We start from the raw sequence: 16,079 nt of genomic DNA on the forward strand, positions 1-16,079 counted from the left end.
CCTCTTAGGTTACCATAGGACCCATAATGACACCATATTCTGTCCTAAGTGGTCATAGGACACCATATGACCCCTTAGGACACCATACAACCCATAATGACACCATATGGTGTCTTAATGGGTCATAGGACACCATATGACCCCTTAGGTGTCGTTAGGGGTCATATTGTGTCCTAAGGGGTTATATGGTGTCCTATGACCCCTTAGGACACCATATGACCCCTTAGTACACCATATGGTGTTAGTATGGTTTGTATGGTGTCCTATGACCCCTTAGGACACCGTATCAGCCCCTAGAACACCATATGGGGTTAGTATGGTCTTATGGTGTGCGATGATCCCTTAGGACACCATATGACCCCTTAGGACACCATACGACCCATAACGACACCATATTGTGTCCTAAGGGGTCATAGGATACCATATGACCCCTTACGACACCATACGACCCATAACGACACCATATTGTGTCCTAAGGGGTCATAGGACACCATATGACCCCTTACGACAACATATGACCCCTAATGACACCTAAGGGGTCATATGGTGTCCTATGGACCCATAGGACACCATATGACCCCTTAGGTGTCCATACGACCCATAACGACACCATATTGTGTCCTAAGGGATCATATGGTGTCCTAAGGGGTCATATGACACCATATGACCCCTTAGGACACCATACGACCCATAATGACACCATATTGTGTTGTAAGGGGTCATATGGTGTCCTAAGGTGTCATAGGACACCATATGACCCCTTATGACACCATATGACCCATAACGACACCATATTGTGTCCTAAGGGGTCATATGGTGTCTTAAGGGGTCATAACACACCATATGACCTGTTAAGACAAAATATGATCCCTAATGACACCTAAGGGGTCATATGGTGTCCTATGGCCCCATAGGACACCATATGACCCCTTAGGACACCATACGACCCATAACGACACCATATTGTGTCCTAAGGGGTCATAGGACACCATATGACCCATAACAACACCATATTGTGTCCTAAGGGGTCATATGGTGTCCTAAGGGGTCGTAGGACACCATATTTTGTCCTAAGGGGTCATATGGTGTCCTAAGGGGTCATAGGATACCATATGACCCCTTACGACACCATACAACCCATAACGACACCATATTGTGTCTTAAGAGGTCATATGGTATCATAAGGGGTCATAGGACACCATATGACCCCTTATGACACCATGTGACCCCTTAGAACACCATATTGTTTAGCATATTGGGTTATAGGGTCTATGGTTATTGTATAGGGTTGAGGATTTAGCATATTTGGTCATACGATCTAGGGTATTTGTTATAGGTTTGAAATGGTTTAATTTTTATGGTCGTGGCTATCAAACTATAGGGTATAGAGTATAGATTATAGGGTATAGAGTAGAAATTTATCAAAGGTTAAAAAATATTTGGTGCTAGCCAAATGAGCTGCACTAAAAAATGGTTATAGGGTATAGAGTAGAAATTTATCAAAGGTTAAAAAATTACAATGGAAGTCATTTGGTGCGTGCCAAATGAGTTGCACTAAAAAGCGGTTATATGGGACTCTTGACCTATGATATAAAGCCCACATTCTCTCATTTTGTCTTCTTTCTGCGCATGATCAGACAAAAAAATGCTTTTTGCATGGTGTTGACATTTTATGCAAGGTTATTTTATACATTCCATTAGCTCTCCACCACCTTTTTTTTCATTTGGCAATGTCAAAGAGGAAGAACATTGCCTTTTTTATCAAATTTGAGTAATTGAGGTAATATTTTCTTGTTTTTAGAATTCAAATACTTATTAAGTGTTATTTTGTTTAAATGTTAGAATAAAAGTGTGAGTCAAAATTGATTATAATCCTATTAGATTTACATTAGATTTAACAATGCATTTGAAGGAAGTTGCATAAGAAAATTATTTGTTTAGTGGTTCAAAACAAAATTTGCAATTTCATACATCCTTTTTAAGATCTTATGAAATAATTAAAAAAAGGAATACATGAAATAATTTCAATTTCATATATCCATTTTAACATATGCATAATTAGGATAGTCATAGATGCATTAGGAATGTCCTAACATAATTAGGATAGTCATAGATCCATTAGGACTACCCCTTACGCCTCTTGAAATCTCTTTATGAATTCACTTTATTCTCTTTTATATGCATGTACATGTAGAAATCATCATCATGCCGAGGAAACGACCAAAAAATGTAACACCAGAAGAGCGTGAATCTAAGAATGCAAAAAAAAGAGAAGGAATGAAGCAACTTTGTGAACAAAGGAAATTGAATACCATAGAAGAAGATGTGCCAATTGAAGAGGAACATGAAATATCCATCCAATCTATGAGAGAGACAAAATTGGCCACACAAAGGCAACAAATGCAAAACCTTCATGCAATGAGACAATTGAATCCCGAGGTTGAGAGCATGTCTACCACAATTCAAGTTGAAGGCACCCCATCTCTTACATCTCAAGTTGAAGGCACACCATCTCTTATTGGCACACCATTGGTGTCTACAACATCTCATATTGAATGCACTCCCTCTATGACATTTGACGTTGCAAGTACTTCACGACTGACATCAAGTATTGGAGCTACACCATCTTGTACACCTCAATTTCAAGGTATGTCATCATTTTCATCTCCGATTGAAGGTATGCCACCTATCCCTAATATTGTTGACAATCCTAATCTTGAGGTAACTCAAAGTTTGAGAACACCTCCTACAGTTTTGCATAGAAAGCCTAAGTATTTGATTGATATTGATGCTAATGTTTTATGGTTGACAAGATTCTGAAGCGTACTTGTCAAAGACATGCTAACCGGATATGGAAAATATTTTTTGAGCCTTTAAATGAGACAAGAAGATGTTAAAAGGAATACATGAAATAATTTTAATTTCATATATCCATTTTAACATATGCATAATTAGGATAGTCATAGATGCATTAGGAATGTCCTAACATAATTAGGACAATCATAGATCCATCAGGACTGCCCCTTACGCCTCTTGAAATCTCTTTATGAATTCACTTTATTCTCTTTTATGTGCATGTACATGTAGAAATCATCATCATGTCGAGGAAATGACCAAAAAATGTAACACCAGAAGAGCGTGAATCTAAGAATGCAAAAAAAAGAGAAGGAATGAAGCAACTTTGTGAACAAAGGAAATTGAATACCATAGAAGAAGATGTGCCAATTGAAGAGGAACATGAAATATCCATCCAATCTATGAGAAATTGGCCACACAAAGGCAACAAATGCAAAACCTTCGTGCAATGAGACAATTGAATCCCGAGGTTGAGAGCATGTCTACCACAATTCAAGTTGAAGGCACCCCATCTCTTACATCTCAAGTTGAAGGCACACCATCTCTTATTGGCACACCATTGGTGTCTACAACATCTCATATTGAATGCACTCCCTCTATGACATTTGACGTTGCAAGTACTTCACGACTGACATCAAGTATTGGAGCTACACCATCTTGTACACCTCAATTTCAAGGTATGTCATCATTTTCATCTCCGATTGAAGGTATGCCACCTATCCCTAATATTGTTGACAATCCTAATCTTGAGGTAACTCAAAGTTTGAGAACACCTCCTACAGTTTTGCATAGAAAGCCTAAGTATTTGATTGATATTGATGCTAATGTTTTATGGTTGACAAGATTCTGAAGCGTACTTGTCAAAGACATGCTAACCGGATATGGAAAATATTTTTTGAGCCTTTAAATGAGACAGGAAGATGTTAAAAGGAATACATGAAATAATTTCAATTTCATATATCCATTTTAACATATGCATAATTAGGACAGTCATAGATGCATTAGGAATGTCCTAACATAATTAGGATAGTCATAGATCCATTAGGACTGCCCCTTACGCCTCTTGAAATCTCTTTATGAATTCACTTTATTCTCTTTTATGTGCATGTACATGTAGAAATCATCATCATGCCGAGGAAACGACCAAAAAATGTAACACTAGAAGAGCGTGAATCTAAGAATGCAAAAAAAAGAGAAGGAATGAAGAAACTTTGTGAACAAAGGAAATTGAATACCATAGAAGAAGATGTGCCAATTAAAGAGGAACATGAAATATCCATCCAATCTATGAGAGAGACAAATTGGCCACACAAAGGCAACAAATGCAAAACCTTCGTGCAATGAGACAATTGAATCCCGAGGTTGAGAGCATGTCTACCACAATTCAAGTTGAAGGTACCCCATCTCTTACATCTCAAGTTGAAGGCACACCATCTCTTATTGGCACACCGTTGGTGTCTACAACATCTCATATTGAATGCACTCCCTCTATGACATTTGACGTTGCAAGTACTTCACGAATGACATCAAGTATTGGATCTACACCATCTTTTACACCTCAATTTCAAGGTATGTCATCATTTTCATCTCCGGTTGAAGGTATGCCACCTATCCCTAATGTTGTTGACATTCCTAATCTTGAGGTAACTCAAAGTTTGAGAACACCTCCTAGAGTTTTGCATAGAAAGCCTAAGTATTTGATTGATATTGATGCTATTGTTTTGAAGCCAATGGTTGACAAGATTTCGAAGCGTACTTGTCAAAGACATGCTAATCGGATATGGAAAATATTTTTTGAGCCTTTAAATGAGACAGGAAGATGTTAAAAGGAATACATGGAATAATTTCAATTTCATATATCCATTTTAACATATGCATAATTAGGACAGTCATAGATGCATTAGGAATGTCCTAACATAATTAGGATAGTCATAGATCCATTAGGACTACCCCTTACGCCTCTTGAAATCTCTTTATGAATTCACTTTATTCTCTTTTATGTGCATGTACATGTAGAAATCATCATCATGCCGAGGAAACGACCAAAAAATGTAACATCGGAAGAGCATAAAGCTAAGAATGCAAAAAAAAGAGAAGGAATGAAGCAACTTCATGAACAAAGGAAATTGAATACCATAGAAGAAGAGGTAACAATTGAAGAGGAACATGAAATATCCATCCAATCTAAGAGAGAGACAAAATTGGCCACACAAAGGCAACAGATGCAAAACCTTCGTGCAATGAGACAATTGAATCCCGAGGTTGAGAGCATGTCTACCACAATTCAAGTTGAAGGCACCCCATCTCTTACATCTCAAGTTGAAGGCACACCATCTCTTATTGGCACACCATTGGTGTCTACAACATCTCATATTGAATGCACTCCCTCTATGACATTTGACATTGCAAGTACTTCATGAATGACATCAACTATTGGATCTACACCATCTTGTACACCTCAATTTCAAGGTATGTCATCATTTTCATCTCCGGTTGAAGGTATGCCACCTATCCCTAATGTTGTTGACATTCCTAATCTTGAGGTAACTCAAAGTTTGAGAACACCTCCTAGAGTTTTGCATAGAAAGCCTAAGTATTTGATTGATATTGATGCTAATGTTTTGAAACCAATGGTTAACAAGATTCCGAAGCGTACTTGTCAAAGACGTGCTAACCGGATATGGAAAATATTTTTTGAGCCTTTAAATGAGACATGAATATGTCAACTATTTGTTGAAATGATGATAAATCTGAAATTTAGGCCCATAATGAAGATTCTTGGGCTAAGAACATCGATTGAATCAAGCGACAAATCTATTGTGAAGAATCTGATGAATGCATATGATATTGTTGGTTCTAACTCATGCACAAAAGATAGTAATGCCACACGACGTGTCATTACATCAACATTTGTAAGCACTCAAAATAAGAAAGCTTGCCTCCTTAGAAAGACAAGTAAGCAATTGAAGATAAGTAGACAAACTCTAATGAGAGCTATGAGAAGGGGACAAAGAGCGAAGGATCCATATAATAATGAGTTATGGGCATTTTCTGGTAGATTACCACGGAAAGATAAAGGAATTGTTGAAGCCTTGAGATCCCTAATTGAATATTTTTGGAATAATAACACAAGGGTCTCTCCAAATCAAAGAGATGTTGTAAGAAGGAGGATTGATAGTAAAATCCGTGATCCACATCCGAAACATTTTTTGGATATGACAAACACAATTTTTTGCCAAGTTTCAACTTATGTATCCTCAAATAAAAATTAGTCAAAGATTCTTTGAAATGGTAAAGCCTTTTTATGTCAAAATAAATCACACACGCACAACTTGTTGTTGTAGAGTACATATTGAATTTTCTAACCATTATGATGTTTATCAACACATATGTGTAGATTTGCATGCTAACAATGTTTTGTAGGAATGCAACATAAATGGTCCACCAACATCTTCTAGCATCTTATGTGAAAGAGTAGATGGTCAAGTATATTACAATAAGTGTTGCCTGGATGGCACATGTGTTGATTGTGGTGGATTGCGACATTTACAAATTTGTCAACATATGGATATTGGACAAGAAATTGGTAATGAATTAGTAGAATTTGGAAAATATAAGACAATGGCCTACATGCTAAAAGATGGAAAAGAAGCAAAAAGGTGTGAATTGGTTAGTGAGAAGATATCAGTGTATCAATTTATGGCCATAAAGAGAATATAGTGTATGAGTATGCAAGGCATAACCATCGAGCTCGTTGGTTGGAATCACAATTTAAGTTATGCAAGGACACATTTCCACTTCATACAATCATTTCAATTGTTGACTTTGCAGAGAACTACACACTACAACCGCAGAATGAGGTGCAATCACAATATTACAACTCCACACAAGTTGCTATATTTGTGCATATAACATTCATTCATGCACATGATAGTATGGAAGAGGATAGGAAGATATTGAGGGAGTATCATTTTTACATCAGTGATGATCGCTCACACTCTATAGAGTTTGTGCAAGGTTGTTTTCAGATATTCTACGATGATTTGGCTAGCCGAGGCATATCATTCTGTCAACATATCATATGGTCAGATAATGTGCATCACAATTTAAGAACTCTTAGATGTTTTATTGGTTGAGTAGGATGCATAAGTTGACTTCTATTCAACATATGTGGAATTTCTCTAAGGCTGGGCATGGAAAAGGGGAGCATGATGGTGCAGGAGCATGTATTAAAAGAGCTTTAGCACGAGAAGAGTTAAAGTATAAAGGGAATGCAAACTTGAAAGATGCAAAATCAATTGTTTTGTGGTGCAATGGTACAATTGGTTTAGGTAATCAAGGTAAGTCTTCAGTTTGCAGATTTTTTTGGTTGGTCTAGAGGATACTAACATTGCAAAATTAGAAGATTGTTGTACATTGACAGGATCCAGTGAGCTACACTCTTTTAAAAGCTCTAATGTAGGTTCATGGACTATCCATACGTGACAGATGACATGTTATTGTTCTTCATGTAGAGATGGTGCCTATAATGAGTGTGAGTCAAAGGAGTGGGTGGACAAATGGTGTATGAGGCCTCTAATCCCACTTGAGACATACCGACCTCCGAGTGACTACAACTCACATAGATGGAAGCATCAATTGACTTTGAATATGTGTCAGATTTAGTCCAACCAGGTAAATTATCCACATGCAATTTTTTGTACTTTAATATTTTACCTTAGTTGTTTGCTAAATTCTTTTCACTTTATCATTGTAGGGCATGTTTATGCAGTAATTGCAGCTGAAGACAATGAAGAAGGAACACATTATTACCTGTGTCGTTGTGTGTACGCAAAATTTTTTTTGGATGGCCCTGTGGTAGATGGAGAAAATATTGAGTACCCCACAGGATCAGTAGTTGTTACTGGTACATGGCTTAGAAGGTACCCAGTGAAGAAGTCTAACTTGTGGTTATTCGAGGACTTCGAGACACATAGGAAGATTCTTCATTATTCTAACCTTGTTGTAGCTTCAAATGTTTATTTGATCAGATATGGGGTAGACCACTAAACAAGAACCTATGGAAGGTTCGTGAGTCTGACCATGAGGCCATACTAGACACGATAAAGAGTAGAGCAGATCTAGATGGTTCATTGGATTAAATGTAAATGTAAAAAATTGTAATATCAATCTTATTTGGATATATGTACATGACTTGTATTTTTGACTACTCAAGGCATTGTAATACAAAAAAATGTGTTTTGGTCTTGTTTTGTGTGCTTTTATGTAAATAATGTAATTTTGGACCATTAGAGATCACATGGGATCATTTCGTGAAGTATACCCTGCTAATATGGTAAAAGATGTAAAAATTGCTCATTTGTTGTCAATCACTCAAAGTGTGAAAAATTGTCAAAATTCAGGATGGTTTTTCTTGATGTTAGTGACATATAAGAATGATTTGTTTGATCCTACAGGATCGTGTTATGGCACTCTAAAAAAGCCTCTCTCAGTTTCGGTAGACTCGGATCCAGTTGCTCGTGGCGACACTTTCTCGGTTGCGACAAAAAGCGTCAGATGAGTTCAATAAAAAGTTGCACAATGCCCCATCTTTCAATCCACTTGTCTCAGCACCAAACCGTCAACTCCTACACATTGGGGTGGTTGGGTTTATGCTAGGAATGCCTTCTTTTTTCTCCCCAACTCACCCGATCATTGCGGGCCACACCCTAGCAGCGAAATCGCCTAAGTGCTCAAGTTGCTCAAAGTTGTCAATATTCAACATCACGTTTCTCAGCGCTCGTTAATCATAAGAATGAGCCATCTGATCTTGTGGGGTCATGTTATGGCACTCTAAAAGAGCCTCTCTCAGTTTCAGTAGACTCAGATCCAGTTGCTCGTGGAGACACTTTTTCGGTTGCGACAAAAAGCGTTAGATGAGTTCAATGAAAAGTTGCACAATGCCCCATCTTTCAATCCACTCGTCGCGAAACTGAACCGTCAGCTTGTACATGTTGGGGTGGCTGGGCTTACACTAGGAATGCCTTCTTTTTTCTCTCCAACTCGCCTGATCATTGCAGGCCACACCCTGGCAGCGAAATCGCCTAAGTGCTCAAGTTGCTCAAAGTTGTCAATAATCGACATCGCGTTTCTCGGTGCCTGTTAATCATAAGAATGAGCCATCTAATCCCACAGGGTCATGTTATGGAACTTTAAAAAAGCCTCTCTTAGTTTTGGTAGACTCGGATCCAGTTGCTCGTGGCGACACTTTCTCGGTTGCGACAAAAAGTGTTAGATGAGTTCAATGAAAAGTTGCACAATGCCCCATCTTTCAATCCGCTCGTCGTGGCACTGAACTGTTAGCTTGTATGTGTTGGGGTGGCTGGGTTTACGCTAGGAATGCCTTCTTTTTTCTCTCCAACTCATCCGATCGTTGTAGGCCACACCCTGGCAGTGAAATCACCTAAGTGCTCAAGTTGCTCAAAGTTGTCAATATTCGACATCGCGTTTCTTGGTGCCCGTTAATCATCAAAATGATCTGTCTAATCCTACGGGGTCATGTTATGGCACTCTAAAAAAAACTCTCTCGGTTTCGGAAGACTCAGATCCAGTTGCTCGTGGTGACACTTTCTCGATTGCGACAAAAAGAGTCAGATGAGTTCAATGAAAAGTTACACAATGCCCCATCTTTCAATTTGCTCGTTGCGGCATCGAGCCATCAGTTTGTACATGTTGGGTGGCTGGGTTTATGCTAGGAATGCCTTTTTTTTCTCTCCAACTCGCCCAATCGTTGTGGGCCACACCCTGACAGCAAAATCGCCTAAGTGCTCAAGTTGCTCAAAGTTGTCAATATTCGGCATCGCGTTTCTTGGTGCCCGTTAATCATAAGAATGAGCCATCTAATCCTACGGGGTTGTGTTATGGCACTCTAAAAAATCCTCTCTCAGTTTTGGTGGACTTGGATCCAGTTGCTCGTGGCGACACTTTCTCGGTTGCGATAAAAAATGTCAAATGAGTTCAATGAAAAGTTGCACAATGCCCCATCTTTCAATCCGCTCGTCGCGACACTGAACCATCAGTTGATATGCGTCGGGGTGGCTAGGTTTACGCTAGGAATGCCTTCTTTTTTCTCTCCAATTCACCCGATCGTTGCGGGCCACACGCTGACAGCGAAATCACCTAAGTGCTCAAGTTGCTCAAAGTTGTCAATATTCGGCATCACGTTTCTCGGTGCCTGTTAATCATAAGAACAAGCTATCTAATCCTGAAGGGTCATGTTATGGCACTCTAAAAAATCCCCTCTCGGTTTTCGTAGACTCGGATCCAGTTGCTTGTGGCGACACTTTCTCGGTTGCGACAAAAAGCATCAAATGAGTTCAATGAAAAGTCGCACAATGCCTCATCTTTCAATCCGCTCGTCGCGGCACCGAACCGTCAGCTTGTATGCATCAGGGTGGCTGATTTTATGCTAGAAATTCCTTCTTTTTTCTCTCCAACTCGCCTGATCCTTGCCGGCCACACCCTGGCAGCGAAATCGCCTAAGTGTTCAAGTTGCTCAAAGTTGTCAATATTCGGCATCGCGTTTCTCAGTGCTCGTTAATCATAAGAATGAGCCATCTTATCTTGCAGGGTCATTTTATGGCACTCTAAAAAATCCTCTCTTAGTTTCAGTAGACTCAGATCCAGTTGCTCGTGGTGACATTTTCTCGGTTGCGACAAAAAGCGTCAGATGAGTTCAATGAAAAGTTGCATAATGCCCCATCTTTCAATCCACTCATCGCGACACCTAACCGTCAGCTTGTACACGTCAGGGTGGCCAAGTTTACACTAGGAATGCCTTCTTTTTCTCTCCAACTCGCTCGATCATTGCGGGCCACACCCTGGCAGCGAAATCGCCTAAGTGCTCAAGTTGCTCAAAGTTGTCAATATTTGGCATCATGTTTCTTGGCTCCCGTTAATCATAAGAATGAGCCATCTGATCTTGCGAGGTCACGTTATGGCACTCTAAAAAGCCTCTCTCAGTTTCGGTAGACTCAGATCCAGTTGCTCGCGGTGACACTTTCTCGGTTGCGACAAAAAGTGTCAGATGAGTTCAATGAAAAGTTACACAATGTCCCATCTTTCAATCCGCTCATCGTGGCACCGAACCGTCAGCTTGTACGCATTGGGGTGGCTGGGTTTACAATAGGAATTCCTTCTTTTTTCTCTCCAACTCGCTCGATCGTTGCAGGCTATACCCTGGCAGCGAAATCGCCTAAGTGCTCAAGTTGCTCAAAGTTATCAATATTCGGCATCGCGTTTCTCGGTGCCCGTTAATCTTAAGAACAAGCTATCTGATCCTGCAGGGTCATGTTATGGCACTCTAAAAAAGTCTCTCTCAGTTTCGGTAGACTCGGATCCAGTTGCTCGTGGTGACACTTTCTTGGTTGCAACAAAAAGCGTCAGATGAGTTCAATGAAAAGTTGCACAATGCCCCATCTTTCAATCCGCTCGTTGCGGCATTGAACTGTTAGATCCTATGCATTGGGATGGCCGGGTTTACGCTAGGAATGCCTTCTTTTTTCTCTCCAACTCACTCAATCGTTGCGGGCCACACCTTGGCAGTGAAATCGCCTAAGTGCTCAAGTTGCTCAAAGTTGTCAATATTCAGCATCGCATTTTTCGACGCCCGTTAATCATAAGAACGTGTTGTCTGATCCTGCAGAGTCGTGTTATGGAACTCTAAAAATTTTTCTCTTGGTTTTGGTAGACTCGGACCCAATTTCTCGTGGCGACACTTTCTCAGTTGCGACAAAAAGCATCAGATGAGTTTAATGAAAAGCACAATGCCCTATCTTTCAATCCACTCATCGCGGCACCAAACCGTCAGCTTGTATGCATCAGGGTGGCTGGGTTTATGCTAGGAATGCCTTCTTTTTTCTCTCCAACTCACCCGATCATTGCAGGCCACACCCTGGCAGCGAAATCGCCTAAGTGCTCAAGTTGCTTAAAGTTGTCAATATTCGGCATCACGTTTCTCGGTGCCTGTTAATCATAAGAACAAGCTGTCTAATCCTGCGGGGTCATGTTATGGCACTCTAAAAAAGCCTCTCTTGGTTTTGGTAGACTCGGATCCAGTTGCTTGTGGTGACACTTTCTCGGTTGCGACAAAAAGCATCATATGAGTTCAATGAAAAGTTGCACAATGCCCCATCTTTCAATCCGCTCATCACGACACCAAACCGTCAGCTCCTATGCATTGGGGTGGTCGAGTATACACTAGGAATGCCTTCTTTTTGCTCTCCAACTCACCCGATCGTTGCGGGCCACACTCTAGCAACGAAATCACCTAAGTGCATGCATTAGATGAATATAAGTTTATGGGCTATGCAATTTGTTTAGAATGGGTATTGGTACAATGGTGTCTTACATTGTCTAATTTTGGTTCTTTCCATGTTTCCTTTATGTAGTCTCATTTTGACTATAACTATTGAATTTGTGTTGATCTCCATAAGCTTGTGTCTTAGATTACAAACACATATTTAGGTTCAAACCTTAAGTAACAATAAACTTTGTGCAATTATTCATTTAATCATTTGTACTGCAATTATGGATAACCATGATAAATGATTTGCATTAACCAAAAAGCTAGAAATCCATGCAACAATTTATACCATTAAAACTATCAAATATATCCAATACAAACAAATAGGCTTGCCAAAAGCCATATGGACATAGAATTTCACATATTCATAAAACAAAACATATGTTCAAAATTGCTATAAAGGCATACAACATGATATCCAATAAAGTCAAATAGGGGCTTGCCAAAAGCCATATGGACATAGAATGTCACATATTCATAATACAAAACATATGTTCAAATTTGCCATATAGGCATACAACATGGTATTCAATAAAGTCAAATAGGAGCTTTCCAAAAGCCATATGGAGATAGAATGTCACATATTTGTAATACAAAACATATGTTCAAAATTGCCATATAGGCATACATCATAGGACCCTATTCTATTCATTTCCCTCTAGGGGAAGGAAACAGATCACGAGATATCTTTGCTTGTTGAGGGGATGGATATGTATATGATGCAGGTGTCTTTCGAGTACGTCCACTTAACCTCCTCTTCAGACATTTTTGTAACTCCACCCGATACAATGAAAAGAATGATGTTAGCATATACAAAAATTGAATTTTAGAATGATATATAATAGAATAGTCACTTACCGCATACAAATAATCATGATGTTCATCCACAACAGATGATTTGGAGTGACAAGCCCCTCCTGTAAGCATCACAATATAAATTAAACTAAATACAAGTGTCGTTAAAATTTTCAATAACATATTATTAAGATAACAAATGTAATGCTAAATTTACTAAATTTACAAATATGTCTAATACTTCTGTTAAAGCAGTTGAACTTGCTACTGCTGCAGCAACACCATGCTCCATTGACGCGCGAACATCAAGAGGAGTCTCTGATGTCAACATCTAAAAAATTAAACAAAGTATATTGATTAATCTCCAAAACTATCTATATTATTTAATAACAACATTAAAGATAAATTGTTTACCTGCAGGGTGAAAGATTGTCGATGAAATACATTGCGAGGTGTTGATGTTGAAGCTCTAGCATCAAACTATTTGACATCCAAAATGAGTAATTAGAAAATCATTCACATAAGGTTCAACTATCTACATATAATAATTATACTTCTTCACTCATTGTATACTTGTGGAGTCGACGAAGTCGTGAAAAAGGGTGCTGCAGGAATGTTGCTAGTATTGTGAACACTTTGACCCTGATTTTTTATCATAATAATTTACTAATTTAGATATATTCTAAAATTTACATATAAGATTTAATAAAAAGAATGAAATGAACTTGTAATGAAATTCACTTGGGTATCAATGCCAAATGTTTCATTCAGTAAGGATTCTGTCATGACAATGTTCTCTATAGCAAACTCCGCTCGTGCACGTGCATGCTCAGAACTATTAGGATCATAAGTGCAAAGAGAACCACAAGATCGACAAAAATGAGCTGGAACTCAATGTCTAGAAGAATCAACACCATCACTCGCATCACCCTCTACTAGAGGCCTAACATACTGTATAAGGGTCTGAGTGAGTGAGCTAATCGAATCTAGAGTTTCAACCTCAATACTCTCCTTCACAATGAAAGGAATAATAACATGCTCCACCATAGGTCCAGCCAAGGGTCTGGTGAGATTTTTGGGTCACGCTGTGCACCCTCTCTATCATGCGAGGAACCCCCACCTCTACCTTGGAAATCTAGAAAATCCAAATAGTTTGGGATCTCATTAAGGACAAACTCACAGTACAGTTTTCTCAAAAAGTATTGGGGTACCTCATGATTATTGCATGGGGGCTGATCAAATACCATCCACCACCTATCCCAAAATTTTTTCTTAATCCTGTCATGATAACACTAATAAATAGGGAATCTCCTACATCCAGGGTGTAAAGGTTGATTCGTTCGGGGGTCCATAAAAAGAGCACACAAGTTGATGCTCTGCAAAAAGGATTAGAAAATCTGTTTGATGGCAACACACACAAGAGCACAAGAAACAAACGTTAGTGTTAGCAACAAAAGATTATCCTAAACATACATATCAAGAGAGATATTAAGCATGAAATAGAAAGCATATAAACATATAATAAAATAGCTAATCAAGATGCTCATAGTTGCTCCTCCCTTGTTCCTCTCCTCTCCAAGTCCCAAATGAGTGTAACTCTCAACTTTTAGCACTAGCCATGGATGCCATATGGAGATTCAAGATGGTTGAATATGATAAGCAAATGCTATGCAAGAGTAGATAGTGATGCTATGAAAAAGCTCTATGCTAATGCCAGTATAACAACAATACTCTAATGCTTCCTCCTTTTTGCTTGAGGAGAAGGGTTCTATTTATAAAAGAAATGGGGAAATGAAGGGTTAAGATTGAATGGTTTAATCAAGGGCCAAGTTTGAAAGTTGGGGATCCATGTGCACAATTGGCACCAATAAAATGGTGACAAGTGTCAACATAGGATTGGGTTGAGAGAAGAGGTTGGAGGCATTAAAGGCTTGAGAAGACCTCATGGTTATCTAGAGGCTAAGGGTCAAGTCCAAATTAAGATTACCCACTGGATTAAGAGTTAATCCAAGGATAAACCTTTGTGCAAATGTTTAAGAGATAATCATGGTCAAATCATTAATGGCTTGATGAGACCTTTGGGTTGGGTAGAGGTTGAGTCAAAACAAATGTTTTAACCATGTGGGAGGGTTTGAGGTAACCATTAATGGTTATTGGAGACTTTGGGGATTAAGTGGTTGAAGGTTGAAAGCCTTCAATGGTTATCAAAGACTTTGAGCCATTTAGTGGTTGAAGGTTGAAAGCCTTTAATGGTTATCAAAGACTTTGAGGGTTTGAGAAGTGACTTCCCTTTTGCTTAGGAATGTGACAAAGTTTAGAGAAGGGGTTAGGTTATTTAGAAGTGATTAGAAAATTCTAGAAGGGGTTTAGGCATGCAAGTGGATTTTGTAGGAAAATGCAAGTGAGAGAAATTTTGGTATTTTCAATTAAAATAAAATCATTTATTTCAATTAAATGGTGTAATTTGTATTTGGATAAATATTCAAATAAATATTAATTTATTTAAATGAGAAAAATGAAGATAAAGCATTAAAATGCTTGAAGACTTTGAGGGAAACCATTAAAGGCTTGAAGACTTTAAGGAAAACCATTAAAGTCTTAAGAAGACTATAGAAGGAAGCCATCAAGTTTGAAGACTTTAAAGCCATCAAGTTTGAATACTTTAAGGGAAACCATTAAAGGTTTCAAGTGGGTGAGGATAAATAGGATTTTAAATAAATAATTTATTTAAAATAGTTGTGCAACTTGCTTTTGTAGGAAAATACAAGTGGGTGGAGGATAAAGGTGATTTAAATAAATTATTTATTTAAAATAATTGTGCAACTTGCATTTGTAGGAAAATACAAGTGGGTGGAGGATAAAGGTGATTTAAATAAATTATTTATTTAAAATAATTGTGCAACTTGCATTTGTAGGAAAATACAAGTGGGTAGAGGATAAAGGTGATTTAAATAAATGTTAATTTATTTAAATGTGAGAGGTGGGATTTTGGGGGAATTTAAATAAATATTAATTTATTTAAATGTGAGAGAAGATTTAATTAAATAAATATGATTTATTTATTTAATTAATGGTCTGAATTTGG

The sequence above is a fragment of the Cryptomeria japonica genome, chromosome 2 (assembly GCF_030272615.1).
Source record: "Cryptomeria japonica chromosome 2, Sugi_1.0, whole genome shotgun sequence".
NCBI classification, from domain to species: Eukaryota; Viridiplantae; Streptophyta; class Pinopsida; order Cupressales; family Cupressaceae; genus Cryptomeria; species Cryptomeria japonica.